Below are 6131 nucleotides of genomic sequence, written 5' to 3'. Positions count from 1 at the left end.
CTTCTTGTCCGCCCACAAGCCAGCGTCCAATCCTGATGCAACCAAATACCCCCATGGTGATATAGCAGGGCTTGCCTTTGACCTTTTTTGCTCGGAGCTATAAAATTTGACTCTGAACTTTATATGGAATTAAGAACATCCACCCTTGGCAGTAACAGAAATGGTCTTAGAAAGATTTGACCAAGTTATCAACTGTGCAGAATTATTCATGGCTAGCTTGTGGGGAGTCGTTTCAAAGGGTAGTTCTGTTGGTCTGCAGTATAAATTACTGCAAGAGAAATTCTGTCTGAACATCCGGAAGAAGCTCCTGACAGTCAGAGAAGTTTCTCAATGGAACAGGCTTCCTCAGGAAGTGGTGGGTTCTCCATCTTTGGAGATTTTTAAACAGAGGCTGGATAGCCATCTGACGGAGAGGCTGATTCTGTGAAGGCTCAAGAGGGTGGCAGGTTACAGTGGATGAGAGATAGGGTTGTGAGTGTCCTGCATAGTGCAGGGGGGTGGACTAGATGACCCAGGAGGTCCCTTCCAACTCTATGATTCTATAAGAACAAGTTGCAAGTCTGGTAGCGCCTTGAGAGACCCAAGAAGATTTGGGGGGTATATATTTATTTATTGATGTGATTTATATCCCGCCACTCCCATACAATGGCTGACAAAGTCCTCATTAAAAATCCCATTAAAACATCCTTTAAAAGGACATACCAATACAATATTTTAAAAAATACAAATCGAACAGGCGAAATAACACAAGCCCCGTGCCCAAGCCTAATACCCACTATCAGGGAGGAGAGCGGGCCTAGCTGGCAATGCCCAGGTGTTAACACCAGCCCTGGGAGGTGGGGGGGGGGTGTGATCTTCCTCATTGCCCTGGCCTCAACCGAAGACCTGGTGGAAGAGTCAAGTTCGGACAAAGGGAGCTTTGACTTCCAAAGGATACCCTGAAAATCGTAACCGTCTTTAAGCTCCTGCTGGACAGGAATCTAGTTAAGAAAATGTATGTAGTTTGCCATTGACTCCCTCAGTGTAAAGACCCCAGTTTTACTTGGTAGTCTCCTGTCCGAGTACTTACCTAGGCTGGAACAGCTGCAGAAATCTCTCAGCCTCACCCACCTCACAGGGTGTCTGTTGTGAAGGAAAGGCGACTGTAAGCCGCTTTGAGACTCCTGCGGGTAGAGAAAAGCAGCATATAAGACCAACTCTTCTTCAGTAATATCAGGGCTCTCTCAGCCTCACCTCCCTCATGGTGTCTGTTGTGGGGAGAGGAAAGGGAAGGCGACTGTAAGCCGTTTTGAGACTTCTGCGGGTAGAGAAAAGCAGCATATATGAACCAACTCCTCCTTCCTCTTTGGTAATATCTGGGCTCCCTCAGCCTCACCTCCCTCACAGGATGTCTGTTGTGGGGAGAGGAAAGGGAAGACGACTATAAGCCGCTTTGAGACTCCTTCGGGTAGAGAAAAGCTGCATATAAGACCAACTCTTCTTCAGTAATATCAGGGCTCTCTCAGCCTCACCTCCCTCACGGTGTCTGTTGTGGGAAGAGGAAAGGGAAGGCGACTGTAAGCCGCTTTGAGACTTCTGCGGGTAGAGAAAAGCGGCATATAAGAACCAATTCTTCTTCTTCAGTAATATCAGGGCTCCCTCAGCCTCACCTCCCTCACAGGGTGTCTGTTGTGGGGAGAGGAAAGGGAAGACGACTATAAGCCACTTTGAGACTCCTTTGGGTAGAGAAAAGCGGCGTATAAGAACCGACTCTTCTTCAGATTTTAAAATGTTACTTGTGTTTGCGTGTCCAGGCCTTGGGAGAATTGCTTAACTCTTGCACATGTCAAAAGTTCTGCTTTTCCCCTTCAGGCAGACCTTGGGTTGCACGTGCATAAGTGGGGGGGGGGACACGGAAATACAGCTGTGTTTACCCAATTGATCGTAAAGGGCGAGGACAAAGAGCATGCTGTGCAGTAACAGATTTATAAAAAAAATACTTCAACCTGTCCAAGTCAATATTTCTTCCTAGTTAAACTTTTCCTTTATGGCCTTTTGCAAGGCAAAGAGTACACAACAAGGGACACGCATGAAATCCAGCTATAAATGCATATAATAAAATGCATTATGAACATAAGAGAAGTCCTGTTGGATCAGGCCAATGGCCCATCCAGGCCAACACTTTGAGTCACAAAGTGGCCAAAACTCAGGTGCCATCAGGAGGCCCACCAGTGGGGCCAGAACTCCAGAGGTCCCCCCACTCTTGCTCCCCAAACCCTGAGAGCATGGAGTATCACTCCCCCAGGAACAAGAACATAAGAGAAGTCCTGTAGGATCAGGTCAATGAACCATTCGGTCCAACATTCTGTGCCAAGGGGCCAATCTTGAGACTTAAATTGTAAAAGACACTAGGGGCAAAACTCCAGAATAAAATGGGTACTAGGAACTCCAGGTAGGGGAAGGAAGGAGGGAGGGAGGAAGGGAGGGAAGGAAGGAAGGAAAGGGAGAAGGGGGGAAGAAAGGAGGGTAAAGAAGGCAGACAAAGAAAAAAGGGAAGGGAAAGAAGGCAGACAAAGAATAGAAAAGGGAAGGAAGGGGGAGAGAGAGAAAGGAGAAGGAAGTAAAGGAGAAAGGAAGGGACATTCTCCCCATATGGTGGGGTCTCCCTGCCGACCTGGGCCGACTTTGCCAAGGCCAGGCGAGGTGTGGGGCTGCCTGGGGTGGGGGTGAGTGCTGGCGCCCTGGCTCCCTGACCCAGGCAGGCCCCATAGAGACCTGCAAGGCCGCATCAGGGCACCGTGGGGCGGGGAGCACTGGCGGGGAGACCATGAGGAGATTGGTTCCTTCCTTCCTCCCTCCCAGCTCCAGCTGGCTGGCTGGCTCACCTTCTGGAGTCTGGGGGGCTGGCGTTGAGTCGGTCAGAACTTCTCCCACAACCTCACTAACGTGTTATGTTACAGATAAAGGTAGTGATTGGGTGGAAGTCTAAGAGAAGCACATGGATCAGGACCATCCCATTACATTTAAGGGGAGCTTTGCTGCTATGCTACACAACTCACAATATAAGTAAGGTGAATGCCAAAGAACAAGTGGGCAGAGTTTAGATATGCAAAGAGAATCGCAGGACCACGCTGCTTAAAATAGTGGTTCTCACCCTTCCTAATGCCACAACCCTTTAGCATAGTTCTTCATGTTGTGGTGACCCCCAATAAAATTATGCAAGTGTTCTTTCACAGAAATTAAACCAAAACTGACCAATAGCATGAAGATCGATTGTTCATGATTGGATATAAATTGTTTTTTTTCTGGCGTTTCTCAGTTCAGTTCTGCCTCTTGTCCCACCATGCCGATCTTGCTCTTTTCCGCTGCTCCAGACAGATAAGCGCTCTAACTTGATCTACCCTGCAAGGCTGTTGTGTGGATGGCGTCCCCCCCCCCCAGCCAAGCTGCCTGTCTTGCTGCAACCCCTGTGAAAGGCTCATTCAACACCCCCAGGTTAAGAACCACTGGCTTAAAAGAATCAAATAGGATTTTTTGGGAAGAGAAATAACTGTATAGAAAAGGACACAGAATTCTAGCAGTCTGTCTAACTGCTAAGAGCCTCTTGTGGCGCAGAGTGGTAAGGCAGCCGTCTGAAAGCTTTGCCCATGAGGCTGGGAGTTCAATCCCAGCAGCTGGCTCAAGGTTGACTCAGCCTTCCATCCTTCCGAGGTCGGTAAAATGAGTACTCAGCTTGCTGGGGGGTAAACGGTCATGACTGGGGAAGGCACTGGCAAACCACCCCGTATTGAGTCTGCCATGAAAACGCTGGAGGGCGTCACCCCAAGGGTCAGACATGACTCGGTGCTTGCACAGGGGATACCTTTACCTTTAACTGTCTAACTGTTCTGCTGTTCTGGAGGCAAGCAGGGAGGAATTATACTCAAAAGGAGCAGGAAGATTCCAATTGAGCCAATCAGGACACAGTACAGATTATTTGAAAAATATCAGGAAGCACCTGACCTAAATGTGCTAACTACGCATCTCTGATGCCCCCTGCAGGAGATTCCCCATATTCTGTTCAATCATGCACACTCCAGAATTTGCATACTCCAACAGAACAAGCAAACAGAGATCTTGGGGTTGCACCGATGAATGCTTATGATGCAGCTGGAAGGCCCCAACAGACCATCAAATTAAAGCAGAATCATTTTCAAAAGGTAGATATTAGCAAATGGATCTTTCTCCAGTCCAAAAAACTTGCTTGGATAGGCATAAGGAAACATGCTGAAAATCTGATTCAGTCCATTTTGGAAGTGAATCATATTCTGTTGCAGGAACAGAAATCTGCAAGCAAATTTTCTTCCAGAAGTTAATTCAGGTTAGTGGGGAAGGGGTGGGGGTGGGGGTGGGAGAGGAAGAAGAGAGTTAAGCAAGCAAAAATGACATTTATAGACCGCCATAAATCTCTGCAGGGTGTACGCAAAGCAAGCTGTTCTTCTGTGATTACGGGCCATTGGTCTGAAAACCTCAATAGATCACCTGCACTGTTAGCTAACCCAAGCCAAGGAACCTGGGGAAATGATGAACAAATGCGTAGAAGAAGGCAATGGGTTCAAACACTGTGATCTAACACAGCTATGCTGAAGGCGCATAATGAGCTTAACTGTGCCTAAACCAAGGCTGGAGTGGGATGAAAGTCTGTTGCAGTAACAGCAAAATATTTCTAACACTCCACACTTAAGCACATTCCTTGGATATTAGTCCCATATAACGAGAGTTCATCTAGCAAGGATTATATACTTTTTTTTGCATATTATTTCTGGCCCTTCCAGTTAAATGGTTTTTAATTTCTTCATTGAACAGCAGACATGCACACATGCATACCTGCTGAGCATCTACTAAAATGCTGCTCCATATCACAAGCTGTTTGCCAGGTAGCACAGGTGGGTTTCTGTTACAGAAAAATGCAAGTACAAAGACCTTCTAGGTATCTGGGAGCATTACTTATAGTAGCACCCCCCCCCCCAAGTTGGCACCCATGGGCACCAGAATACGCACCAAGCCTTGCTGGCACCCACTGAGTGCTTTTAGAAAACGGGTGGGGTTGGGTGGGGCTTTTGCCCTGCAAGGCTTCTGACTGGCTGTGCAGATTTTTAAAATCATCGTTTTGACAACATGGCTCAAGGACCTTCACTGTGTGACTAAAGGTAAACAGAGGCTGCCATTTTGTGACTGGTTCCGCCTTCTGCTGCAGCCATATTGTGTCAGAATTCCCAGGGTGGCTGAACTGCAGGCGTGAAAAGATTGGGGACCCTTGACTTCTGGGGTTGTTTGGATAGACACACAGACATGGACAAATGGACAGACTTGATGTTTTAATTGTGACGGGGCCATTCCTCCGACTTTAGCATGGTGGCAAAATGGGGTACAGATCTGTACAAATGACAACAAATAATAACAACTGGACGTACATTAAGTAGATGGCACCACTGTTCCTTTTATGTGCCCATATCCAGGATGTGAGGGCAGGGGACACAGTATTGACTGTGACCGCTTTACTTTTCAAAGTTCCCATTTTAGTGGCAGTTCGTGACAAGGAACCAAGCATATCGACTGCAAGCCATGTAAAGGAACTGAAGAGAGACACAGGCTGGCCTTTCCAATTGACAATCAAGTCACAGGCCGGTTACAGTCATTGTATTCTTTTGCATACAGTACAATTAGTTCCACATCAAATCCAATTATTTCTTGATCAGGAAGCATACAGGGTTGCCAGGTAGAATTGGGCTGGCGGTGGGAAGGATTTGAGGGAGTGGTTCAGGAGCTCTCCAAAGTGATGACATCACATGAAAACATCAGCATGTCAGGGACATTGGGAGTAATGCTCTGACCCCATGCCCACTCCCCCCCTCACATACCTGAAATTTGTGGAGATTCTGTTGGCTGCTTTGCCACCTACAGACCCTACCTACCACCTTACCCCCCACCTGAAAATTGCAGTGCCACTGTTGGCATGCCATGCCACAAGTTTCGGGTGTGTGTGAAGGAAGTTGGTATAATGATGGGAGGCAGTGGAGCAGCAAATGGAGGTTCCACAAATTTCAGGGGGGATTGGGGAGATTTCCCCTGCTTTCTTGAACCAAGTGGAGGGATAGGTGCCAAAGTGGGAG

Source organism: Paroedura picta, chromosome 2, assembly GCF_049243985.1.
Source record: "Paroedura picta isolate Pp20150507F chromosome 2, Ppicta_v3.0, whole genome shotgun sequence".
Classification (NCBI taxonomy): Eukaryota; Metazoa; Chordata; class Lepidosauria; order Squamata; family Gekkonidae; genus Paroedura; species Paroedura picta.
The sequence above is the reverse complement of the archived record's forward strand: the minus strand, read 5'-3'. Positions refer to the sequence as shown.